The sequence below is a fragment of the Mus musculus genome, chromosome 15 (genome assembly GCF_000001635.26).
Source record: "Mus musculus strain C57BL/6J chromosome 15, GRCm38.p6 C57BL/6J".
NCBI classification, from domain to species: domain Eukaryota; kingdom Metazoa; phylum Chordata; class Mammalia; order Rodentia; family Muridae; genus Mus; species Mus musculus.
In genome coordinates, this window is record NC_000081.6 from 37,635,192 (window position 1) to 37,662,918 (window position 27,727).

At 43.4% G+C, this 27,727-nt stretch overlaps 1 protein-coding gene and 1 long non-coding RNA gene across 29 annotated transcripts in view; one reads left to right on the forward strand and one right to left on the reverse strand.

The window, feature by feature from the left end:
- Positions 1–27,727, reverse strand: part of Ncald (neurocalcin delta) — a 426,345-nt gene that overhangs the window by 269,017 nt on the left and 129,601 nt on the right. For 23 of the 27 annotated variants that reach the window (NM_001359841.1, NM_134094.4, NM_001359845.1 and 20 more), the window contains one exon: positions 25,841–25,895. The exons of the other annotated variants lie outside the window; for them this stretch is intronic. The gene's annotated coding sequence lies outside the window, so the exon portion shown is untranslated. The remainder of the gene's footprint in view (positions 1–25,840; positions 25,896–27,727) is intronic. 27 annotated transcript variants of the gene reach the window in all.
- On the forward strand, positions 6,080–15,740 carry Gm41304. Of its 2 annotated transcripts, XR_003951634.1 has the most exons (4): positions 6,080–7,940; positions 8,817–8,968; positions 10,970–11,049; positions 14,907–15,740. It is a non-coding gene; the product is annotated as a predicted gene, 41304 (long non-coding RNA). The 2 variants fall into 2 exon arrangements; XR_003951635.1 differs by lacking the exon at positions 10,970–11,049.

Below are 27,727 nucleotides of genomic sequence, written 5' to 3' on the forward strand. Positions count from 1 at the left end.
TAGTTCATAATGTTGTTCCACCTATAGGGTTGCAGATCCCTTTAGCTCCTTGGGTATTTTCTCTAGCTCCTCCTTTGGGGGTCCTGTGATCCATCCAATAGCTGACTGTGAGCATCCACTTCTGTGTTTGCTAGGCCCCGACATAGTCTCACAAGAGACAGCTATATCAGGGTCCCTTCAGCAAAATCTTGCTAGTGTATGCAATGGTGTCATTGTTTGGAGGCTGATTATGGGATGGATCCCTGGATATGGCAATCTCTAGATGGTCCATCCTTTTGTCTCAGCTCCAAACTTTGTCTCTGTAACTTCTTCCATGGGTGTTCTGTTTCCAATTCTAAGAAGGGGCAAAGTGTCTACACTTTGATCTTCGTTCTTCTTCAGTTTCATGTGTTTTGCAAATTATAACTTATATCTTGGGTATTCTAAGTTTCTGGGCTAATATCCACTTACCAGTGAGTACATATCATTTGAGTTCTTTTGTGATTGGGTTACCTCACTCAGGATAATGCCCTCCAGGTCCAACCATTTGCCTAGGAATTTCATAAATTCATTCTTTTTAATAGCTGAGTAGTACTCCATTGTGTAAATGTACCACATTTTTGTATTCATTCCTCTGTTGAGGGGCATCTGGGTTCTTTCCAGCTTCTGGCTATTATAAATAAGGCTGCTATGAACATAGTGGAGCATGTTTCTTTCTTACTAGTTGGAGCATCTTCTGGATATATGCCCAGGAGAGGTATTAAGGGATCCACCAGTAGTACCATGTCCAATTTTCTGAGGAACTGCCAGACTGATTCCCAGAGTGGTTGTACAAGCTTGCAATCCCACCAACAATGGAGGAGTGTTCCTCTTTCTCCACATCCTCGCCAGCATCTGCTGTCACCTGAATTTTTGATCTTAGCCATTCTGACTAGTGTGAGATGGAATCTCAGGGTTGTTTTGATTTGCATTTCCCTGATGATTAAGGACACTGAACATTTTTTCAGGTGTTTCTCAGCCATTCGGTATTCTTCAGGTGAGAATTCTTTGTTTAGCTCTGAGCCCCATTTTTAATGGGGTTATTTGATTTTCTGGAGTCCACCTTCTTGAGTTCTTTATATATATTGGATATTAGTCCTCTATCTGATTTAGGATAGGTAAAGATCCTTTCCCAATCTTTTGGTGGCCTTTTTGTCTTATTGACGGTGTCTTTTGCCTCACAGAAGCTTTGCAGTTTCATGAGGTCCCATTTGTCAATTCTCGATCTTACAGCACAAGCCATTGTTCTATTCAGGAATTTTCCCCCTGTGCCAATATCTTCGAGGCTTTTCCCCACTTTCTCCTCTATAAGTTTCAGTCTCTCTAGTTTTATGTGGAGTTCCCTGATCCACTTAGATTTGACCTTAGTACAAGGAGATAGGAATGGATCAATTCACATTTTTCTACATGATAACCACCAGTTGTGCCAGCACCATTTGTTGAAAATGCTGTCTTTTTTCCACTGGATGGTTTTAGCTCCCTTGTCGAAGATCAAGTGACCATAGGTGTGTGGGTTCATTTCTGGGTCTTCACTTCTATTCCATTGGTCTACTTTTCTGTCACTATACCAGCACCATGCCGTTTTTATCACAATTGCTCTGTAGTAAAGCTTTAGGTCAGGCATGGTGATTCCACCAGAGGTTCTTTTACCCTTGAGAAGAGTTTTTGCCATCCTAGGTTTTTTGTTATTCCAGATGAATTTGCAGATACCTTTCATTTTTAAATCATATTATTTAAAATGTATAAAATATTGTAACAATAAAAATGAGTATAATAAAAGTTGTTTGATATAAAACAACAATAAATCAAAAAGTCTTATATAGATGTTTGTCTAAAGCAATACTGAAAATACATATGTTTTTCTCAATATAAATTTTAAATAACTCCAAATATATTAACTGTATGATATTTTAAAATAATATATCACTATTAATTTTTTAATGAACATAAATAGATAAAGTCATTTTGTTTGTTTTCTTTTAGTAGAACTTAAAATCTTGGCTCTTACTGTTGTGCAGACACAAAATAAGAACAGGTTTTGGACATTGGAGTTCATTATAATAAGGCTGTACTGGAATGTCCCTCACATCACCAAAGGATTTTACCTCCATAGTAGATAAGCTAAGAGTTGACAGTTCTGCTGCTCCAAGGAATGAATTGTAGGCATGATTTTTGGATACAGATTTCCTGCTATGGTCAAAGCTATTTGACTTGAGTGATTGTCGTCATTCTCGGTCCTCAGGGAACAGGTTACATTCATTTAAGAAATGGTGTGTGTATTAAGATGGTCTACCCATGAAGTCATTCACCAACTGTTTCAATGAATAATGGTTCTGCTTGGAGGGTGGTACAGATGTTAGGTGAAGGTAAGATTCTGGTTCATTGGCTGTGATGATTTTGAAAAGCATTAATCTCAGAATCAGTGTAACTTATAAAGTACTCTTCTTCAAAATTTATACAATAATTATAAATATCAAGCAAAGCCTTCGGGCTCACTCTTTGCTGTTCTTTTACAAGACACCTCCCAAATTAATTGTCTACATTTCTTTCGGCTATATAAATAATTTTGAAATATGTAAGCTGTTCTGAAAACCATAACATAGTGTTAAAACATCAAATAAACAATCCTACTAATAGAGAGGCTGAGATAGGAGAAGCATGATTTCAAGACCATTATGTGGCACACAGCAAGACCCTGTCATTTACAAACAAGCAGAAAGTGTATATGGATTGTACAATATTGGACTATTTCTCCCAATACCAAATTAGAGAGATCACAGGATGACAGCCAACAAATTTCTAATTCCTTATATTTTTGAATTTCAATCGATTAGGGGATGTTGGTAATATTAATTTTCATATTAAGAGATATTAAGGAAAAGTGATTGTTGCTTCCTATTAATTTTCTTATTAGAGGTGGAATTATGTTTGTGTGGGTTTGTTGAAAGATTACTTTCTTGCTTCTTCTAAGGTGTAGTTTTCTTGTGTTGGTGTTTTCCAGCTATTATCCTTTGTAGGACTGGATTTGTGGAAAGATATTGTATAAATTTGGTTTTGTCATGGAATGTCTTGTTTTCCCCATCTATGGTGATTGAGAGTTTTGCTAGGTATAGTAACCTGGGCTGGCATTTGTGCTCTCTTAGGGTTTGCATGACATCTGCCCAGGATCTTCTGGCTTTCCTAGTCTCTGGTGAGAAGTCTGGTGTAATTCTGATAGGTCTGCCTTTATATGTTACTTGACCTCTTTCCCTTTTAAAATTCTTTCTTTGTTTAGTGCATTTGGTGTTTTGATTATTATGTGAATGGAGGAATTTCTTTTCTGGTCCAGTCTATTTGGCATTCTTTAGACTTCTTGTATGTTCATGGGTATCTCTTTCTTTAGGTTAGGGAAGTTTTCTTCTATAATTTTGTTAAAGATATTTACTGGCCCTTTAAGTTGGGAATCTTCACTCTCTTCTATACCTGTTATCCTTAGGTTTGGTCTTCTCATTGTGTCCTGGATTTCCTGGATGTTTTGGGTTAGGAACTTTTTGCTTTTTGTGTTTTCTTTCACTGCCGTGTCAATGTTTTCTATTGTATCTTCTGCACCTGAGATTCTCTCTTCTATCTTTTGTATTCTGTTGGTGATGCTTGCATCTATGCGTCCTGATCTCTTCCCTAGATTTTCAAACTCCAGGGTTGTCTCTCTTTGTGATTTCTTTATTGTTTCTATTTACATTTTTAGATCCTGGATGGTTTTGTTCCTTTCCTTCGCTTGTTTGATTGTGTTTTCCTGTAACTCTTTAAGGGATTTTTGTGTTTCCTCGTTAAGGGCTTCTAGCTGTTTACCTGTGTTCTCCTGTATTTCATTAAGGGAGTTATTTATGTCCTTTTTAATGTCCTCTAGCATCATCATGAGAAGTGATTTTAGATCTGAATCTTGCTTTTCCGGTGTGTTGGGGTATCCAGGACTTGCTATAGTGGGAGAATTGGGTTCTGATAATGCCAAGTAACCTTGGTTTCTGTTGCTTATGCCTCCACCATCTGGTTATCTCTAGTGCTACCTTCCCTGGCTATGTCTGACTGGAGCCTGTCCTTCCTGTGATCCTGGTTGTGTCAGAACTCCTCTGAGTCAAGCTGTCTCTGTGATCCTGTGATTCTGGGATCCTGTGATCCTGAGTTCCTGGGTGTGTCTGAGCTCCTGGGAGTCAAGCTGCCTTTGGGACATTGAGATCCTGGTGTGACCAAGCTCCAGTGATCCTGGAATCCTCTGATCCTAGGCATGTCAGAGTGCCTGGAAGTGAAACTGCCTCTGGGTGTTGTGGGGCTGGCTGCAGAGTTTGTGCCCAAGGTGTCCTCAGGGTGCCAGCCCAGACAAACTGGAAGGAACCCCTGCTACTGGTCTGGTGGAGTTCCTGCGTGCCTGGGTCCCACTGAGTCCCAACAACTCCCAATGTTGGGGACAGATGTTGTGTCCTCCTCGCCTCTGATCCTCTGATCCTGGGCATCAATTTCTTTACATTTAGCACTTCAGTGAAAGCTATTAAAACAACTTCTGCCATGCCACGAAAGATAAACACTGGTCTAGAAATTACACACGCAGTAGGGTAGAAAGGGCTTTGAGCTAACACCCTCAGGTATCTCAGAAAGGATGGGCCATAAAAATAGCACCTCTAGCTATTAGCTGTCAGTACTATTTTGAAATCAAGTAAAATATGCATCTGTGTAGGCACTAAAGGTGTTAGACTCCACCTATACTGAATAGCGACCACACACAGCTCTACAGAGCACCCAAACAAGGAGGCTCAGGTTATCACAGGGCTTCTTAGACCTGTTAGTCTCAGGGTCCTGTGCTCAAATAACAAAAATCACAGAAATAAAGGGATGACCCTGCTTGGGTAGATTGGGCCAGAGATCCCACAGCTTTGAAAGAGCATCAGATAAACACTACTGGAAAGCCCTGTCTCTGGTCTAGTTTGCATATTTTACAGGACCATTTGAAAATATGCTGAGAAAAATAGGAAGAAATTGGATCCCAGGGTGCTGGGAGATTCGATAGTCAAAGCCCTGAGCTTGCTTCTTTATGCTCCAAAACTTTGTGGGACCTGTTAAAGCAAGCTTCCCAAAGAGAGCTGTTAGACATGTGTCGTTCTGAGCACAGGTATGTTGATTTAGAAGTTCCATTGTGGCCATGGATTTTCACTTCTAACCAGCCCCTCTCTGGTGCTGCCACTGCAGGCAGGACCCATCTCCCTCAACTTGGGTATCAGTGCACTAGAGAAAAGCCTCCAGGTGCAGCCTTGCACGGTTGAAAACAATCATGGAAAACCACCCTTCCAAGTTCTTATACCCATCACTGAATGTGTGTGTGTGTGTGTGTGTGTGTGTGTGTGTGTGTGTGTGTGTTTATTTTTTACTTTGTCAAGAGTCTTTATTTATTAGCCATTCCATACATTTATATCTCAAATTATAACTTCCTTCCCAGTTAGCCCTCCACAATACCCTCCCATTTCATCTGCTCTCTCCCTCTGCCCCTTTGCCTTTCTGAGGGTGCTCCCCTACCCACCCAACCTACTCCTGCCTCACTGCTTGTGATGGTTTGTATATTCTTGGACCAGGGAGTGGCACCATTTGGAGGTGTGACCTTGTTGCAATAGGTGTGAACTGGTTGGAGTAGGTGGGTGTGGGCTTAATACTCTCACCCTAGGTTCCTGGAAGTCAGTTTTCCACTAGCAGCCTTTGGATGAAGACATAGAACTCTCAGCTCTGCCTGCATCATGCCTGCCTGCATGCTGCTTTCTGAACCTGTAAGCCAGCCCTAATTAAATGTTTTGTTTTGTTTTTTTATAAGACCTGCCTTGGTCATGGTATCTCTTCACAGCAGTAAAACCCTGACTAATACACTGCTCTAGCATCAAACCTCCACAGGACTACTGGCTTCCCCACCCATTTATGTCACACAAGGCCATTCTCTGCTACATGTGTATCTGGAGCCATGGATCTTTCCCTGTACACTTCTTGGTTGACAGTCTAGTCCCTGGGAGCACTGAGTCATCCGGCCAGCCAACATTGTTCTTCCTATAGGGTTGCAATCTTCCTCCACTCCTCCAGTCCTTCCACCAGCTCCTCCACTGGAGGTCCCAGATGTCCCTCAACAGAGGAATGGATACAGAAAATTTATACAATTGAGTACAACTCAGCTATTAGAAACAAGGACTTCATGAAATTCTCAGGCAAATGGATGGCACAAGAAAATATCATCTTGAGTGAGGTAACGGAGACACAAAAAAACCAAACATGGTTTGCACTCACTGATAAGTGGATATTAACCCAAAAGTTCACAATGCCCATGATACAACCCACAAAACATAAGGAGCATAGAAGAAAGGAAGACCAGAGTGTGAATGCTTCAGTCCTGCATTGGGGTGGGGGTGGGGTTTCAGGACCTTCTCCGGAGGTGGAGGGAGAGGTGGATCTGAAAGAGAGAGAGAAGGGGGAGGGAAAAGGGGGACAGCAGCAGGTACTGGAGGGGGCAGGAGAGAGGTACAGAGAGTTAGGAAATCGAATAAAAATATGTAGCAGTGTGTAATGAGGAACAGGGAGCAGCCACTGAAGGGTCCCAGGTGCCAGGGAAGTGAGAGGCTCCCAGGACCCAGTGGAGATGACTCTAGTGGAAATGCACAGTGAAGGGGAGATAGAACTTGTAGAGTTGACCTCCAGTAGATAAGCACAGCAGTAGAGAGATGTGGCCACCCAACCACCTCAAAGTTTTTAACCCAGAAATATTCCTTTCCAAAGGAAAGCCAGGGACAAAAAATTGGAGCAGAGACTGAAGGAAGGGACATCACTAAATGCTTTTAAATCTTTTCTGAGGAGGTGGCTGAGTTAGCGAGGCCTCTGTATTTAAACTGCTGGGTAGCAGTAACTTGAATTTGGATATGACATTTCTCATCAAAGTAGTATGGAGGCCGAATCTTGAGAGCTGTTACCAAAATGTCTTTATTTTCTATGGGACCATCACACTGTTCAGGCTTTCTGAAAGCTGGGGTGGATTTCCATGGATACCGTGTCCACTGGATCTTCTATGTTGGTCTTACACCTTGTACCTCACATCCGCTCTCACATCCTCTCCTACCCTATCCAATCCCCCACACTCTGCCCTTAGAGGAGGGCCTAAGGCTTCCTAGCATAAATCCCGGCTGGATTGCACCAATAGAGGGCAAGGGCAGGAGACTGACTGGTATGTGAAGAGTGAGGTTCGTGTTTATATCCCGCCTCTTCCTCCCTGACTCAGGCTTTGGGTTAGCTCTGCTGTCACTACTAAAACTTCTCCTATCAGGCATCCTTTTCTCCACAGCGACAATTCACTGGTTCTAGAAACTCCTCAAGCCTGGACCTTAGAGGAAGCAAAGAGTCCCAGCTCCAGGTAAGGCCTGACTGGAGTCCTTCAGCCTGAACAACCCTGAACAGCCTCCGAAGAGCCCCACCCTCACTTTCACGAATCATCTCTCAGTTAAATTCTCCTCACACGGCCACGCTGAGGGAACCTGCCACCTCCCACTGGACCCTGACTGGCACAGACCTGCACATGGGGACTCTCTTCCACCATGGCCCACTCTGCCTGCACTGATTTCAGTCTTGGAGAGCTGCCCACTCTCCATCTCATACTGAAATGAAAAGATAATTTATCTAAAACCAGTTCATATTTTAGAAAACTCCGAAGTTCAAGCCCATGGTAGTTGTATCATTTGATGTGTGAGTCGACTTAAGTGCAAATCAACGCCTACTATGCAGTATTCACAATAGATCCGTTATGAAGTCGACCTCAGTGTCCAACGGCAGAGGCTGGAGAGGAAAGGATATGCACTGGACAAAAGAAAAGCAAAGTCGGCTATGTTCTCTGCAGGAAAACAGATGGGACTAAAGATCACTGAACACAGCAAGTAAGTCTCAGGAGACAGAGGCAGTGTGTTTTCTCTTTTGTAGCTCCTAAATTATATGTAATCAACAAAGTCTGTCTGTGTGTGTGTGTGTGTTTACGGGCATGTGTGTGTGTGTGTGTGTGTGTGTGTGTGTGTGTGTGTGTGTGTGTAAACTGTCAAGAGAGAAGAGAAAAGCGAGTGGCACACAGTGGAAACAGGGTAGAGGGACATGCTCCACATACAATCTATACCTGTATTAATTTTTCAAATAATAACAATAAATAAAAAGGACCGAGAAGATGTCTGAGTTGGTAAAATGCCTGTCACACAAATGTAAGGTCTTGGGTTTGGATTGGCAGAATCCACATAAGGAGCCTGAAGTGGATGTGTGTGCCTCTAACCCCAGCTCTGGAGACTGGGAGTGTGGGGAGACAAGCAGATTCCTGAAATCTATTGACCAGCCTACCTTAGCTGAATCAATGAGCTGCAGGTTCAGTGAGAAACTGCATAAAAAAAAAATGAAAAGAAGATGGTGCGTGATCAAAGAATTTATGAACTCTACATCTACACACATACACATGCCTATACTAAGTACATATAGCACAGACACCCCAAAAATACATAAGGAAATATATTTTAAAGTCAAATACACATAAAATAAATCTTACATGTAGATTTTTAGACAAGATTTTCAGTTTGTTTGACTTATTGTAGGCATCGTAAGGATTGATTTCTTTCATTGACAGGATGCTTACTGTTCAATAAATACTGGCTACTGTTTAACAATGTAAACTGAGCTCTCTTTAAGATCTACAGAATGCAGGCCAACGATCAACCTTCTCTCCTGCCCTGGGCACACTGCAGGCTTGGATTTATAAAATTCTTCTTAAATTACAGCTGTGTCCCGTGCTATGCCAAGAAACACTGACAAGTGACCTGGTGACCAAATAGAAGGAGGAGGAAAGGACCAATAGAAGGAGGAGGAAGTAAGAGGCGGAGTCTCGATGGGGAGGTTGTCGGAGGTTGCTGGGCAACTAACAGTTTATAAGGTAGTTTCTCATTTCACTATGGACCTTTCTGAATCTTTTCAACGTGGAAATTTACGCTTAAACAGAAGCAGATGTATGTGTTTTGGGCCCCTTGTTTCAAGTGCTGGATTGAGCCCCACCCTTGCAGGTGCCATTCAAATTCCCTACCACCAAGTCCCAAATTCTGTGAAAATGTTGAAAAGGGTATTCAGAAGAGGAAATAGAGATGTAACTGTGGACTGGGTAAGATGAAACAGCACCCAGCAGCAGCTAGCAGGAAGGCAGGAAGAACGCTGTGGCTGCGGTAGGAGAATGAGTCTCTGTTTTCTATTTTGCCCTCTACTATTTTTATATGGTATTCAATGCTAGTCTGTTTGGATCCCTCTGCTAAAATGCAGAACAGGAATCTAAGAGACTTGGGAGGCTATTTTCTGTCTTTTAGGACGTCTTTGTTGGAATTGTCTTGTTTGCCATACACGCGTTCTTAGTACTTTGACAGCTAGGAGAATTCATTTTAAAGTTAAGTCAGTTTTCAAGCAATAAACCTGTTGTGAAAGAGAGAAAAGCAACTTGAATGCTTGGTCGCACCCATTAAAGGGCGACACGCGAGCACGCACACACTCAGTCCTCCCACTGTTCTTTCCTGGACATACAGCTGTCATCAGAGTGTGGTACAATTTTCATCCTATTTTGGTGTACTGTGACTAAGCATAGTCCCAGTACTTCGAAGACTTTGAATATTTACAGATGAGGCTGTAAGGACTCTAAGTGAAGTGCAGCACCCAGAGCCGGAAGTGAGGATAGAAAATCCCGCCCTCTCTCCTTTGCCTTTTCAGATTCTTAGAGATTAGGCGCTTGTGCATCTCAACCTAGGCCTCTGCTCTGCTGGCTGCCAGCTGTTATCCCCGTCCTCATTCTGAGTTCCCGAAGTTATTGAGTCAGGTTTGGCTCTGAGCTGTAACATGAATTACATTTCATTGTTCTTCCTGTGAATCTTGTAAAGTAAATGCTATTATTTCTCCCATTTTATGGGTGAGAAAAATGAAGCCATAAGAGATTAAGTTCCTGACAGAGGTTACCACACAGGGAACAAATGCATTATACAGTGTGTCTTCCCAGGTCTGTCTCTATACTATAGTGACTACTGTCAAGATGTATGAGGTGAAGGCAGTAGAAGTTTCTAGTTATCACTTATGAACATATTCTGACAGGGACAGGCATCTTGTTTCTCTCATTTGTCATTGTGTCTCCAGCACTGAGTATGGACCAAGTTACATAGTATGTGTTCAGCAAATTAATGCTGAAGAGAGGAAGTGGGGGAGGAGAAGCAGGAAAGGAAGAAAGCAGGGGGAAGGAGTAGGGAGAAAGATTCTTAAAGAAAATAGTGTACTTAGCAAAATAAATAAAGTACATAAAAACATATAATTGTTTATTTATTTGTTTGTTTGTTTTGAGCCAGAGCCTTACTATATATCTTTGGCTGTCCTGGAACTTACTATGTAGACCAGGCTAGCTTCAAACTCACAGAAATATGCTTGCCTCTGCCTCCTGAGTGCTGGCACTAATGGCGTGCCTGGCTAGGAATGTACAATTGTACTGAAGACACTAAAGCCTTGTCCAGGATATTCTGTCTTCTGAAGAGTTACAGAAACAGTCTGTTATTCAGGAGGGACAGCCATTTGTCGAGTGCTGGAGACCTAGTCCCCAGCAAGTATAAAGAGACACACATGCTAGCTGAGTGAAACCCGGGGAAGAATAGCAGAAGGCAGCTTCTCGTTCCAGAAGATTCCAAGAGCAAGGATGGGCAGATGACTCCACTGGTTGTGAGCAACACCAGGGTCTGATAGGGATCCAGAGGGAGCATTCCCAGCAGCACCGGGGGAAGATTTTCCATTTTTGTTAAACCCTGACAAGGGCTCATGGTCACCCTACTCCAGAAAGTATAGAGGAACACACCTCGTCGTACCAAAACCGAGTTAATAATGAGTCTGTTTCACTCTGCCACTTCTGCCAAATGCCCAGTGCTAGGCCAGAGGGATGAACAAAGACAGCGTCACTATGCTCCTTCAACGTGCAACAAGTCAGCAAGTGGATGAGACATGGTAAGAAACGGGTCTGGAGAGAGGGCTCAGTGGGTAAAGTACTTGCTATGCAAGCTTGAGGACTGGAGTTCAGTTCCCACCACCCATGTAAAAGTCAGCTGTCGCTGTACATATCTGCAACCCCAGCGCCAATGGGAGGCTTGCAGAGGTGCCCCCCACCCCAGGGCTGACTGGCCAGCCAGCATAGCCCATCAGTAAACTTAAGCTTCAGCACGAGGCCCTGTCATAAAAAATAAGGTAGAGAGAGATAGAGGAATACACCCTCAATCAATCTCTGGCCTCCACACCCACATGCATGGGCAGGAGCACCCACATGTATGGGAAGGAGCACCGACACCTATGTGCATGGAAAGGAGCACCCACACCCATGTGCATGGAAAAGAGCACCCATACACAGGAAGGAGCACCCACATACAGGAAGGAGCACCTAAACCCACATGCATGGGCAATAGTACTCACACCCACATGCATGGGCAGGAGCACCCACATGTGTAGGAAGGAGCACCCACACCCAAGTGCACAGGAAGGAGCACTCACACCCATGTCGTGAGAAGGAGCACCCACACACAGGAAGGAGCACCCACACCCACGAGCATGGTCAGGAGCACCCACATGTATGGGAAGGATCACCCACACCCAAGTGCATGGGAAGGAGCACCCACACCCACATGCATGGGTAGGAACACCCACACCCATGTGCATGCATGCTCATTTCACCAGCACACATTCTTTTTAAAGAATAAAATTTCAACAAGTAATTAAAACAATGCAGAAGATAAAAATGGGGTTTCTGTAGCTTTCACCAAACCAGCAACCAAAGACAAAATCTATCAGAAAAGGATTTTGGGCTCTACAGAGAGACTGTGCTACCAGATTACAAATGGTACAAAGGAAAGCAAGAAGCCTCTCTCTGTTTTCCCCATCATACCAACAAATGCAATCCATTCTTCTTTCTGAGTCTGTGTGTGCTGTTTCTCAGGATGCTGAAAGACACTTGGCCAAATCAGACTGTAGTAGCTCACGCTGTACAAGACAGAGGAAGTAGTAAACGCATATGAGGGAAATTCCATTCCCTTGAGTTAGAGGGGACTTAGTGACCCGTGCTCACCTGGCTTCTGGAAACTGACCATTTTCCTGGCCCAACTAACCGCTGCAGAGGATTCAGCGGGTTCTAGGGTCTTGGAAAGGAGAGACTCATTTCCTGTGGCTCTTGACCTAACTCAAGGTAGGGAGTTGCACTGCTCTGGGCAAAGGTTTGACTGCTGGAAGCAGAGAGACTCAGAGCTGAGGGCAGAGCAGGGAGGCTGTGGCAACTCCACATGGGGGCCAGGACTAACGAGGCACTTGAGCAATTGACTTGTTCCATCTCCAAGCCAGAGAAAAAACATTCAAAACCACGGAACCCCTTTCCAGGTCTGCAGGACCTCGGCTGAACCTAACAAATCAGCTCACAGGGAAAATGAAGACAGGAGGTGGGGCAGGAGCTGGGGAGGGGAAACTGCTGAGCCACAGCTGTGCCTTGGCTGTAGGCACAGGTGGTACTTTACAGGGGTCCAGTGCAGAAGGCAAATATGTTGGCTCCCATTGGAGAACTACATCATGGCTGCCAGTCAAGCCTTTACTCTGTGCCACAAGCAAACTGCTGAAGGTTTCCAGCAGGACTGGGCTCAGATCCATGAGAACCATGGCCCGGAGATGCATAGTGAGAGGTGATGGAGAAGGTGACCCTCCAGAAGGGGTGAAACGGAGGACTGACCAAGAGGACCTGCAGCACACATCTTTTTTTTTTTTTTCATTTTTTTTATTAGGTATTTAGCTCATTTACATTTCCAATGCTATACCAAAAGTCCCCCTTACCCACCCACCCCCACTCCCCTACCCACCCACTCCCCCACTTTGGCCCTGGCGTTCCCCTGTACCGGGGCACACAAAGTCTGCGTGTCCAATGGGCCTCTCTTTCCAGTGATGGCCGACTAGGCCATCTTTTGATACATATGCAGCTAGAGTCAAGAGCTCAGGGGTACTGGTTAGTTCATAATGTTGTTCCACCTATAGGGTTGCAGATCCCTTTAGCTCCTTGGGTACTTTCTCTAGCTCCTCCATTGGGAGCCCTGTGATCCATCCATTAGCTGACTGTGAGCATCCACTTCTGTGTTTGCTAGGCCCCGGCATAGTCTCACAAGAGACAGCTACATCTGGGTCCTTTCAGTAAAATCTTGCTAGTGTATGCAATGGTGTCAGCATTTGGAAGCTGATTATGGGGTGGATCCCTGGATATGGCAGTCTCTACATGGTCCATCCTTTCATCTCAGCTCCATACTTTGTTTCTGTAACTCCTTCCATGGGTGTTTTGTTCCCACTTCTAAGGAGGGGCATAGTGTCCACACTTCAGTCTTCATTTTTCTTGAGTTTCATGTGTTTAGGAAATTGTATCTTATATCGTGGGTATCCTAGGTTTTGGGCTAGTATCCACTTATCAGTGAGTACATATTGTGTGAGTTCCTTTGTGATTGTGTTACCTCACTCAGGATGTCATCCACTTCAGTCAGACACCTCGGGCCCTTCCACGTGGAAGGGGAATCAACTCCCCTGCAATGAAAGGGCTGGGGCTGATGTCACTTGCAGAAAAATGCAAGGACTTTTTGAGACTTGCTATGCAGACATAGAGCAGGTCACCTTTGAAAGCTGAGCCCTGGGTGGTACTCAAGCAGGCTGGAAGAAGTGGCTATGGCAGTCTTAGTCCATCTGAAGCGTGTTGTCACAGGCTTCCCTATTGTAGAGCTAAAGCTCTCCTATGTCAACCCACGGCATGGTCATCGTTAAAAAGTTCACATTCAGTCTCCTCTCGAAGGTGCAGTGGGCTTTTCCACAACTCTTCCTCTTTGCTAAGAAAAGTGCTTATCACTGCCATCATTTACATGGCTTTGTTTTGTCTGAACAATCATTTAATTCTTGTATCTCACTCTCTGAGAGGGAGAGGAGACAGAGAGGGAGGGGGAGGGGGAGGGCTAAGCAGAGGGAGAGGGAGAGGGAGAGGGTGAGGGGAAGGGAAAGAAAGGAAATGGGGACAGATATACCTGTATGTGTATATATGTGTATGTATGTCTATATGTATGTGTATAAGTATATATGTGCATATTGTATATATGTGTATATATGCATGTCTGTGTATATGTATGTGTGTATGTGCATATGTATGTATCTATGTATGTTTATGTGTCTGTATATGTATGTATATGTATACTCATGTATATGTATGTGGAAACCAGAAGACAATATTAAGTATTATTCTTCAGGCACCACCTTCCTCTTTCTTTTCTCTCACTGGCCTGGAACACATCTTTCAAATGAGGCTGGTCCCAGAATCCACCTGTCTACACCTCCTCAGTCCTGTGATTACAATCCTCCCTACCACCCTGGGTTCTGGGGCTGGAGCTCAGAGCCTTATGCTTGTGGGGTGACTGCTGTCTTCCAGCCCACAGCCCGTCTTTGTAGGCAAACCTCTGGCATCAGATCTGTCCCTCAGATGTAATAACTTCACATCTCTCAAGCCAGCCTTACAGGTAGGAAAAGTCTAACTCATTCATTGATTGCCAGGGTTCCTCCGTGTCTACTCCAAAAAGCCTGCAGGCTTTGGAGTAAATTTCTGTATACGTACACACCAGAACCCTGTAGGCTCCTTACAATATCTGATCTTAATTATCTCATTTCCTGATTATGTGCAGTTGTATTTTAGTTTTACTGAGCTAAATATTTCTTCTAATTACAGTAGTATTCTTCCATGGTATATTTTTAGAGAAGAAGGCAGGATGAAAACTTTTTAATTAAAACAGTTTACAACCTTTCTTCCCTCACAGGAGCTCTGCCACAGAATGTCATCCAGAGACCCAGCTGCTCGAGAAGGGATTCATTTGTCTCACGGATGAAGCAAACAACTGCGATGAACACAGCTGGCCATCCTCTCACCAAGAAGCTTCCTTTGAGAATATTTGCATTCAAAGACACAGGATTGGCTATGCCCAGTGAGCACAGCTCCCTCATAGACTAGAACCCAGTTACAGGAGGATGTCTTTGTCTACACGCTGCCCTGCTGCCCTCCATGTGGTCAGTTTCTCAGTAATAGTTGCTAAGTTCTCTTTTATTTTATTTACTTTATCTTAAGGAGTCCACCTCATCCCAAACACTGACACCAACGACATTAGGTCTGCCTTAAGACACTGCTTTGGAATAAGCATCTTGCCCGCCACATGCCAGCTCCTCTTGGTACTGTGGGACTGAAGGAGACATTTACATAGCAAAGATACTTCAGACCCTCTTTGTGTGTTGAGTGAGAAGACATTCTGCCTGGTGACAAGACAACAGGGTACTTGTGCAGTTGACTTGTTCTATCTTCAAGCACAAAAATAAATCATAGCCACAGAACCCTTTTTAGTCCCCACAAGTACCGCAGCTGAACTTTAACTGAGCATTTGGGCTTCTTATCAAAGGTCTTAACCTTGAAAATTCCTGTGATCTCTTTTCATAAATAATTGTATATTCTATTTCCATGGAGCCTAGTTCTGCAGCCTCACATGTTAGCACATGACAGAAACTATAAAAGTGTCACTAGACAGATGTTCTTTCCTTATACACCCAAAGGCAGCCCACATGAACCTGCAGAACATGCATAATAGAGACAATTCCATGCTCAAGGAAGAAAGAAATTATAGAATGAACAGCTCTATACCCACAAGTGACTAGATTCTACCAGATAAATAACTGCCAAAGGCAGGTTGAATTCTTGCTATAATGGTTTTCCCTTTTGGGCACATTTGTCAGAAAAGTTCACCTACCTCTAGAGCCCTGTCCTTCTGCTTCTAGGTAGCACTAAACATCACTCTCTGATTGATGGGTGTGTGTCCCTGTCTCCCCCTCCGACAGCCATCTCAGGGACTTTCCCAAGATTTTGGACAGCTAAAAAAAATCTTTCTTTCAGAAAAGTTTTGACTACCTTACCTCTCTCCTCTGCTCCTTATTTTTATTTAAAATTTATTGTTTATTTTAAATTGTGTGCATGGGGTGGGGTGCAGTGTGCACACTGTAAGTGCAATACCCACAGAGGCCAAAAGAGGGTGTCAGATCCCCTCAAGTTGGCGTTACAAACAGTTGTGATCTGCCCAACATGGGTGCTGGGAACTGAACTCTGGTCCTTTGCGAGAGAAGTACATAATCTTAACCACTGGGCCACCTCCCCAGGCTGTGGTCTGCTATTTTCCTCCAGAATCCTACACAATTTTCACCCTTACCCTATTGGACAGAAACCTGTTTTCAGTTCACCATGCAGCTAGACCCATTTAACGATCCTGATCTTGTGTATAACAACTTGCAAGTCAACACCATAGAGCAGTGTCTGCCTACTGTGGTGGATAGTGTTCTTTGGTCCCTCCAAATTATTCTCTAACCATCTCCAGTCTTCTCTATAAGAAGGTTGAATGTTATGGAATGTAGCATTGGGCTCTCTTGTCTTCTCTATGGACCGTAGTTAGTATATTCCATGAAGGACCTCTACAGCTAATCAAAAAGAAGATATCTCCTGACAGTCTTCCTTGCAGGGCCGCATGCCATTCTGCTGAAGGTACAGTCATTGCCTTATGTCCCCTCTACCCTAACATCCTTGTGTGGTCACCGAAACACCTTTGCAAACAAGGCTTAAATTTGAATTAATTTTGAGTGTGTAACTCTTTCTTGCTTGGCATATGCAATGTTATTTTCAGTCTTGTAGTCTTCATAAATGCCTCTATGTGACATTTCTAAAAACCATGTACACTGAAGGTCCAGAAAAAGAGGAAAGGAATAAATTAGTTATATATAGTTTATAAAAATAGCCCATTTTTTATTTATTCCTTGGATGGCTCTCTATCTCAAATTCTTTAAGTTGTCTAATGATTTTAATGCCAAAGTATCTCTACTTAATGAGAGACATGGTTTATAAGTAGACACCTTCCAGCCTATGGTATAATGACATAAACAGATTTAATACAGTTCATCATGGAAATTGCTATCAGTGGCATAAACAGTATCATGTATAGAATAAGTGATAAAAACTTTAATAATAAAAGTAAAATCCTGCTCTCTGGAAGAGGTGATAAGTGTGGAGGCTTTTAAGTGAGAACAGTTTAGAATTCAATTCCGAAAGTGTTCAACTACTTCTAAATGATGCAAAACAACTCTAAGAAACCTGGGAGATCAACAAGTCCTGAGGGATGTTCTTCCCATCAGTGGACAGGGCTCTCCAGACTCCAGACATCGCCTCTCCTCTGTGCTTTAAGTTAGGGACAAGCTGGGAGTCGCTGAGCATAGGATAGACGGGCAGAACCTGTCTGAGAAAAGCATACTACAACTCACTTAGTTGGTTTCCTTAAGGGCTAGGTTAAGGGGTGCTAAAAAACAGCACTGACGCCCTAAGCAAAGAATGGTGAGACTCTGAGGGACAACACTACTCAAGGAATCCATTTCTGCCACTGTCTCAGATGGCACATTTGTGACTCAGTTCCCATCAGTGACAGCTCAGGCATCCCATGCATTGGGAGGTTGGACACCTCTCTTAGACATCAGTCCTCTTGGTGACCCATGACAAAAGTCATCAGTTAGACTCAGGAGCATGAACCTGAGAGCCCACCCAAAGACAATCAACTTCATTAGTGTGTTTAAAACGTCCTCTAAACAAGGTCAGCCCTGCATCCTTCTTAGTCCTTGGCTGCCGTTTAGCTCCATCTTCAAATAGGAAGGACAACCTCAGAATGAATGTACTTCCAACTCTGTGTTACCTCATTATGAAGCCCTTCAAAAGTAGTCAAGGACATTCACCGGGCAGCAGAGACAGAGTCTAGGGGACAGTATGATAGTGACCCTGCTTCTTCACAGCCACAAGAGCCAGGCTGGTAGCTCGGGAGGCGGGTTCCATTTGCTCTGGGGGATCTGAGTTCTCTTGTCTTGCCTTTCTGGGCCCACATCCCTCTTCTCTCATCCTATGAATGAGTCTGAGGGATATTGAAAGGTACACTTAAATAGGGAAGAAAATGTAATCTCATGAACACTTAAAAAAGACCACGTTGACAAATTCTATGTTTTTACTTCCATCTGAAGAAAACTCGAATTTCCCTTCTTTTGAATGCAGATGCCTTTAGTGACTTATGGCAAAAAAAAAAAAAAAAAAATCAAATGTGGTAGAAACTGTGGTGCTAACTTACCAGTTAATGCAAATGTGATAGAACACATTTTCTCTCTCTTTCACTTTCTCTCTCTCCTACAACAATGTTTCTCCCCCTTTGCAAGAGCAACCAAGCTATATTACAGCCATGAAGCCGTAGTCAGGTTCACACAGAGAGAAACCAATGTTCCTATGACCTTTGATCTAAAGGTTTCTACCCCTGACCTTCAAACACAGTTAACAGCCGGGCAGACTTGGCAGCAATGTTGGCATGCCTTCTGGGGCATGGCCATGCAGGTTCCAGAGGAAGCCATGAACTGAGCTGATCCTTCCCATTGAGGCCATCTCAGATCAGAGGGATAAGATCTACAAGTGAGTTTGTGCAAGTCCCCAGGCTCGGGAGTCATTTTGCTATGTGGCAATAGCTAACCCCAATGCGGAATTGTCAGGTAGGTCCTCCTCACCCAGTTACTGGTCAGAGAAATGTGGAATGATGCAGATTCTATAGCTTTTGTACGTTTAAAAGCATGGAGATCTAAATATAGCTCCCCAAAGCAACTGTGACCTTTTACCGCTTGAGAAACTGTCAATTTTGAGAGCTAGAAAAATCAGAGAGAAAGGGAGATAATGATTAAGATCTTTGGGGATAGAGAACAGACATGCAGGACGGCCCAAGCCCCACCCCTGCCTTTTAGGATCCCTGAAACTTCTCCTTCTTCCCAAGCCATTTATCTTTGCTGGCAAGAGTATTTGTACTCGATATTTATCCCTAGAAATACCACAAGGTCAAATTCTGGAAAACCCATTTACTAGCAGTTAAGGGCAGAGGTTGGAGCGCTGCAGGTTTCCCAGATCTTTCCTCTCAAAACTGTTTTGCATAGGCCAACCATATAAAGTTCCTAAAATGCCTGTCTTATGAAAGAGGTCCTCTTCCCTTTTGCTGGCTGAGCTAAAGCTAGTTTCCTTTGCTCATCTTTTACAGTATCATTATCTGTTGAATTGTTTCCAAACCGCCACAGTAGGTCCCACCTCTAAGCTTTGAGTCACGCAGGCCACAAGCCCTTCCTTACCTATTTCTTTCATCAGTCTGCCTTCTCCTTCAAGCCTGATTGTGATTTTTAAAAACAAAAAGCAGAAACGAAACCCTGGCTACTGTACTGACAGAAACCCCACTCCCCTTTTCAACTCTATAACTGGCAATAGTCAGTCCAGCACTCACCTGTCTGTTACTATATACTTCCTGGAGAGACACTGTTATAGGTTCTGGAAGGACAAAGCCAAATCCTATTGTCTCTACCTCTTCCCACCCCTCCAAATCCAGGTCAGTATGGGCAATCTCTTTTATGCTAGATTATTGCTATTGAATTAAATCAACTAAATAATTATAACACATTCTAATGAACAGACTTCAGGGAGTATTTTTATTTTAACAACTGCCCAATCTTAAGGATAGAATATCTAATTGGACAGTTTTGAGCCAGGGCCAGACAATTGGAATAGTATGAGGTGAGTGGGAGAGTCACTCCACGTGTGAGGGTGGGTCCTGATCCCCTGTTAGAGATGTCCACAGACCTGGAGAAATATCATCATTGACTAGACTTTAAAGTTTTCCAGCACTCAACATTATCTTGTGTTAACTGTTAGTGATAGGAAACATTTAGTATAAGCCTCGCCTTTATAGATAGAGACAGTAAAACAAAGGCTAAGTAATTAGCCCATAACAGCTGGTTATCAACAGAAATGACCTTGACCTCGGGTCTCCTGACACCTATCCCAACATTCTTCCCACTTCAGAAGCTAAAAGACCGCTGCTCACCGCAGTCAGCGCCCCTCACTGAGGAGCAGGATTTAGCAGCATTTTAGACAGAACATTTGAGTGATGTTTGAATAGCAGCTTTGATTGTGAGGTGTGACCTCAATTGCTAGACAATTTGTTCTCAAGCAAATACAAAAAGAAACAAAATGCCTATTTATTTATATTTTTTTGACTGAGGAAAAAGAAAAAAAGCATTCCTACATCTAACTTGCGAACAAGTTTTGCAAAAGAAAGGGGGTTCTTATCTGAGTGTTGTATCACACTTGGTCTCTCCGCCAGAAAGCGTAAGCCAGACCAAAGAACTAGCGTATCCCAAGGAGCCATACAAAGATGGAACTAAGAACCTAGGCAGGATTCACACATTTACTCAAGAAATTGCTTTTGAAAAATCAACTTAAGTCACCAGCCATTTCCTTTAAGACACTGGGCCCCTGTCAGCCACCTCAGACCCTTACACTGAGTGGACAGCTAGTCTCCAAGGTGTTCTTCTGCTGCCTGCAAAGCATCCCTTTCATAAGAAGAAGCAGAGAAAGCAATATGGAGGCCCAGAGCAACAGGATCTCACAGGCAGACAGCATAGATAGCATCAAAAAAAAATCCTAAGCAGTATTTTTAAAAGAAACCCATAAGAAATGGGTAATTTCTATGATTTTCAAATTCTATTTTAACAAAAAGAAGGGAAATATGAAATGATTACATATATGTAATGTGTATGTAACACGTGTATACCCATGTGGATGGGGAGGGTTCTAAACAATGAGTGTTCCATGTGTGTAGCGTCTATACCTGTTCAGCAAACCATAGCCTGAAAAAGATAGAGAAGGAACTAACACAAACGCCACTGCTGAGCTGACGGACAAGAGTCTGCTCCTCCTCGAACTGCATCTCTACTGACCATGCGGAGACTTTCTCCCTTGTTATCATTCCCAAGATGGTATAATAGAACAATCATTCACAATGCATTGGGTGTTCTAAGCAACCCAGAGAGGATATGCAGAAGGATATATGTAGCCATAGGTAAATACTACACCATGCTCTATGAGAGGCCTCTGCATTTGAGGATTTTGATAGTGAAGGAGGTCCGAGATGTAATTCCTCTGAACGCTGAGAGCCAACTGTACATACAAACCACAGCTGTGGGTCCAATAGTTTAAAGCCTAGGCATTAGAACCAGACAGGCTGAGTCTCTGTCCCATACTGTATTGACATTAAGAAAGATCCTTGAGATATTTCATGGTCAGTTTCTCCATGGAAAGCAAAGACATGATGACGTGAGTTAAGTCATAGCTGTGAGCACTGGGTGACAGAAGCTGTAAAGATCAGGGAACATTGTCTGGCCTGTAGAAATCATACTGAAAGTGCTGATGTTACTATTGTCATTGTTAACTGTGTCAGAGACAAATGTGTCACTGTGTGACCATGGAAACCCCCTCCTCTCCTCCAGAGGAAGCCAGACACTTGTTCATCAGCTCAGCATTGACATTTGTATTAGTTCCATCTCCACTGCTGTATAAAACACCATGGCCAAGGCAAGGGATAGAAGGAAAGGTTCATTTGGGGTTTAGGATTCTACAGCAATAAGAGTCCACCTTGGCAAGGGAGTATGGCAGCAGACATGGTGGAAGTAAGGGCTAGGAGCTCACATCTCAAACCACAAACATGAATCAGAGAGTGCACTGGACACAGCCACTTGGCTTTTGAAACCGTAACACCTCCTCTCCAGTGACATACTTCCTCCAGCAAAGCCACGCCTCCTAAGCCACCGCAGGCAAGGCTACCAAGCAGGAACCAAGAACTCAGATGCCTGAGACTTATGGGGGGCTTCCACTCAAAACACCACAAGTTTTTCTTACTGTGTGAAATATGAGTATGAGCAAACTCTCTCTGAAGATACTTAGACTCCTTCCTAAAGAAGATTCTAGGCATCCAGGAGAGTCATGTCTTAGAGTGGGCTGGCATGGGTAAGGCTTCTAGGAAGACAACTCAATAACTGAGCTAGACAGTAAGAGCAACAGAAAGCAGTGGGAAGGCCAATCAGAACCGAGATAGCATACCTGTGGGGCAGACTCCACATGGTTGGACTGGGAAGGAAAGAGTGCCTCTGGAGGACTTTTGTGACGTGTTCTTTGCTAAACATAACTGACATTGGTGTTTCTCATTGGCTTGGGTATTTGTTGTACGTGGTGATTGCTATACTGAGACCTTGATGGGAACCCAGCTCTTCAGTGGGCAGTATGGCAAGAATGTAATTTTGAGGACATGGTTTCAGACTTATAATAATAACATATGATCACACAATGGTAAATATCATTTCATTGAACAGGGCACACAGCATTCAAAGGGAGCTAAATGTTCCTGAGATGTATCCATGGCAGCCCTTTGAAAAGTCCTGTGGTACTAGGTATCCAGAGCCATGGAACTGTCTTTCCTTCTAAGCGTAGCACACAGTCATCTAAAAGCAACACAGGAAACTTGGTGCAAGCAAGATGCTCATAGACGCATGATGCCTAACAGCTAAAAAAGTAGAAACACGCAACCAAATCATAGCACGCTGATTTAACAGAATGATATGACTTTAACAAACTAGTTTTACAATGTGAAGAAATGTTATGATGTATGTATGCTACCTTGTAAAAACCCAGGATAACAAAGCTAACTGTGGAACTCCTCATATTCAGTTTCAAGGACACAGAAAATTAAAAACAGTCATTGCTCCTATTAGAGGCTAGGGCCAGCAAGATGGCACAGCAGGTTGGGACACTTGCCACCAAGCCTGATGACCTCATTGTGATCCCAGGGACCCACGTGATGGAAGGATAAAAAGGACCTACTAAAAGTTGTCCTACTCCACACACTCACTGTAGCATGTCCATACCCTCTCCATCTCCCACACATAAACAAACAAACAAGTAAAATCATGGGCTATATTTCACAAAAGGAAGCACAGGTTTGGCATTGTAAATCTGGCCAAGAGCCCATGATTAGGGAGATCACAGGTCAGGAGTTAACCTGTGTCTATTCTTCTGCCAAACAGGCAGAGTATAAACTGCCCTCAAGTTTATATCTTTATTAATGCAGCTTAGTCCCCATCAGAGAAATTTCATAGTTCAGTGAATTGTGGTTAGTTCAGAAACTCAGAGCTGGTCCACGTGAAGAGTGAGCATCAGAGGAGGGCTTGGGCACATGGGACAGCATGCCCCCCTCTTCCCAAGAGTCAGGAGATTCCTTGGAACAGGGGGATGAAATGACTGTATGAGTCAGCAGTTGGGGAGGACTAGAGGGGAGCTGTCTTCTTCACATGACAGGACCACTGTACTCATCTGCACATGACAGGATCACTGCATATGATAGGACAACTACACTAATGGCTTCAGCAGCTATGCTCGCCTACACAAAATAAAGTAAGCCTTAAGTGACAGCCACGCACAATTGATGGCTTCTAGGGAAACGGATGTCAGTTTTCTTCGAAGGGGTGGCTTCTGGTAGGTCAACAATGCTCCAGTGGATGGCCCTACACCCAGGAATATATGGGCTGCCCAAATTAGAGTCAGTGAATTATTTTTTAAAGGAGAAAATGACATGAAGTTATGGACTAGGAAGGTGGGGTTATATCTAGGAGGAGTTAGGGAGAGAAGTGTAGGGAGGTGACTTTGATCAAAGTTTCTTCTATGAAATTCTCAAAGAATTAATAACAACATTATTTAAAGACATCTTGTGCTATAGCCTAGCTGTGGATTAAGTCACATTTTCTGCTTAAGTCACTTTCTTCTCCTGTCTTTCTAAATCCTTTCTCTTCCTCAGACTAAATGACTGCATCAACTTTGTAACATGTGATTTGTTTGAGTTAATGTTATATCCAGCCAATTTGCTGAAGTTGATTATCAGCTGTAGGAGTTCTCTGGTGGAATTTTTGGGGTTACTTGATACTATCATATCATCTGCAAATAGTGATAGTTTGACTTCTTCCTTCCTTTCCAGTTTGTATCCCTTTGACCTCCTCCTGTTGTCTAATTGCTCTGGCTAGGACTTCAAGTACTATATTGAATATATAGGGAGAGAGTGGGCAGCCTTGTCTAGTCCCTGATTTTAGTGGGATTACTTCAAGTTTCTCTCCATTTAGCTTGATGTTGGCTACTGGTTTGCTCTACATTACTTTTCTTATGTTTAGGTATGGACCTTGAATTCTTGATGTTTCCAATACTTTGATGTCTCTCTTAACAAAAATAATTTCTTCCAGCTAACCTAGCTTGGCTTTAACTTAGGTCTTAGCATGGCAATGGTAGAAAATAGCTTGATTTAAAGCTTAGGCAGAAAGGAAGACATGTTAAAAACTTATTCACAACATATCTCATGGGAACTTTCCAAGCCAGTTGTCAGCAATTTTAGTGCAGCTCTGAGTTTCTGTTTAGAACCTGGACTAGATTCCAATTCCTTGGGATAAGAACTTGCTTAAGTAGCTGGCTTATGAGTACTCTGGCTTATATGCAGAGTACTGACTAAAGCACCATGTAGCGATATGCTCACATAATGAAACCACTAAGAGCCAGTGAGTAGTGAGTGTGCCCAGAAACTGCCTCCGCCTTCACCGGAGCAAGATGGACAGACAGACATACTGCTGATTCGAGCTCAATGACCAAAGGACTCATCTTACTCCCCTCCCCCCTTTCTGCTTCCTCCTTTTTCTGTCTTGTCCTGACCACATACAGTTAAATTCTCTTAAGCTGAAGTGTAATCACTTTTCAAGGTCAAGTCAAATTATGATTTTTATTATTATTAAAATTATTGGAAAGCTAGAACACGGGGCTGCCAAGATGGCTCATTGCAATAAGACATTTGCCACCAAGCCTGATAAAACTCACTATGGCATATATGCAAACATGTGCTCACATGTGGGATATATACTCAGATCACACACACAAATGGGCATACACACACAAACACACACATGGGCATACACACACAAACACACACAGGGCACAGCACACTAAATTAATGTAATTTTAAAGCCAAAATTATATGTTGAAAATGTCAACATATTCTAAGAAATACTGAAATACATGAATACAGCCAGTATATTATATATTAATAATTGAAACACAAACAAGACCATTGAGATTGTCCCTGCCTTTTGTGACAAACAGGAAAGAGTTCAACTATACAGACTCATGCCATAATAGTACAAATGGCTCTCACAGCAGCGTTGACAGCCAGATAAACCTGAGAATGCTGTGGGCATCTGTGTCTAGATCATAAGCAAGGATAAAAATGGGTGGGAATGAGGATTAAAGAGTTCATACAAGGGAGTTCTGGGGAAGGTCACTATCTGGATGATGTCAGGGGTTCCATGTCTACCATTCCCATTTTGGGAGCTAGGTAGTACACAGCCTACACCCAAGCCTACCACACAGCAGCCATTTCCTGGGTATTGACTTTCCTGTCTTTTGCTGAGTTCTCACTGGGTACTGAGTAATGTGTCTGCCAAGTGATCTTCACAGATTGTCTAGCCTAATCATCAGGATCCACGTGTGAGGTTAAGTCTTCTTATTACCACCAATATAGAATGGAAGAGCTCCATCAGTGTTGTGTCTGCACACAAGCACAGAAACCTGGGTTCAATCCCAGCACCCATGTGAAAAGCTGGGTGTGGTACATGCTCATCATCCCAGTGTTGGGGGTGGAGAGAGCCAGGAACAACACCTGAAGTCAAACCTTGTCCCCCACATGCACACATACGCACATGCAGAGAGAAATGAATGAAGTCATTGCAGAAAGTTGAAGAAACTTACTAAGGTTGATCCAAGGTGGCTTTATGCTGGCTCAGGCTCTCATGGGCCACTCCACCTGCGATTAACAACATGGACAGAAGGGAAAGTCATTTTTAGGGTAATTAATTGAGCCAATCTATAAGTGCATTCTACAGGGTGGAGGAAACCTACACCAAACCGTCCCTTCGCTTCAAGACTGTGTGTCACCTCCACCTTTTCTCTGCCACTGCAAGTGTTTAGAATGCCAGTCTCAAAATTGACTAAGTTCATTCTAGCCCCTAGCCAGCAAATACCTTCGCAAGGCTGTGCCTCCGTATGAGGCACCTGTTATTTGTTAGTTAAATAAGTGAAGCACTGGTTACTGAGAGGGAGGTCAGCACAAAGTTAACTGATAATTGACCAATGAACCAGTGTCCCCAGGAGGAGTTCCATCAAGCAGCAGGGACCGGGATTTCAGTCTGAAGCTTCCAGAGAATGACTTGAGGTCTAGGACTGACTATCTACTGAAACCACTATTTGAAGCGTCAGGAAATTCAGTGGTGGGAGGCATTCTGAGCCGAAAGTGGGAAGGGAAAGCTCACACTGAAAATCCCACTTGCCTTGATTCCACTGCCACCCTGGCCTCTCTAGGACACAAAATTGTTGTGTGTTGGAGGCCTTTTGCGTCTCCTAAGCACACATCTCCTAGGACACAAATCTCTTGAGACAACAGAACAAAAGCTAGAATCAAAATGGTTGGAAGGCTTAGCTCTAACTCTGACCATCCTGTAAATTACCAAAATGCTTGAAGTCTTTGAGCCTGTTCCTTCATTTCTATAATTAGGACATGAATACAGTCTATCCTATCCTGTAAGACTGATGTTAACATTAAATGCATGTCACCTCCCCAGAACTCCAAAAAAAATTGCTTTCAGATTCAAGACTGATTGAAAGCAGTAACATCTTTCATCGTTTTATCGTTAGCTTACAGAGACATAGACATTAAAATGTGTGCTGTGCTCCTCAAAGCAATAGCGTCAGGACCGCCTCTAAGCACTTCTTCTGGCAGCTCCTTTTGTTTCCTAGAATCTCAGAACTCTGGAGGTGCCTTCAGCATGAGTAGCCTTGCTGGTTCCTTTCCCGAATGATCATTTGGAGTTGAGGGTGCCTTTGAGAAGTGCAGCCTTTTGTTGCCACATGTGAAAAATGAGAAATCCCCATTCTGGTGGTCACTCCTGCCTCCAGCTCTGTTGGTTGCCACCTATGCTCCCTACTGTTCCTCCGTCTTCTTCATTCAGAACCGCATTGTTCCCTGGCCCAGCAGCACCACCCTGGTTCCCAGGGCAACTCAAGGACCCCTGCTCCTGATGGAACATCAGAGCCTGCTTTCCACGATCCATACAGAAATAATTCCATTTATCTTCAAGCCCTGGCTCATACTTCGATGCTTCTGTGAAGCTTCTCCTCTGGCACTGAGCTGTTCAGTGGCTAAGAACACAGATATGGAAGACCAGACCCCACAGGACAGGGCTAAAGAGAAGCTGTGAATCCACTGACAGCCTCATTGCCTGAGTCCAGATTCTGCTCCGTGTGTCCAGCTTGGTGATCCCAGGGCAGCTACCTCACATTCCTGCATCTCAGGTCCCTTCATGGTAATGGCTACTTCTAAGTTGTATTTTCTTAGATTATGAGAATCACTAGGAGAGTGCCCTGTAAATGTTTGTCTAATAAGGTCCAAGGCCCTCATGTCTCAGCGGGGTGACCAGGAATGCTTATTCAACCTATTTGCCTCTCAGTTTCTTTACTTTAAAATAAGAGTAAGAAAAATATCACCCAATTCCGATTGTTAGAATTAAAGAAAATAATGTGTGTAATTTGCTTAGTGTATAATGTGCATAGAGCTTTGAACATTATACAATTTCAATAAAA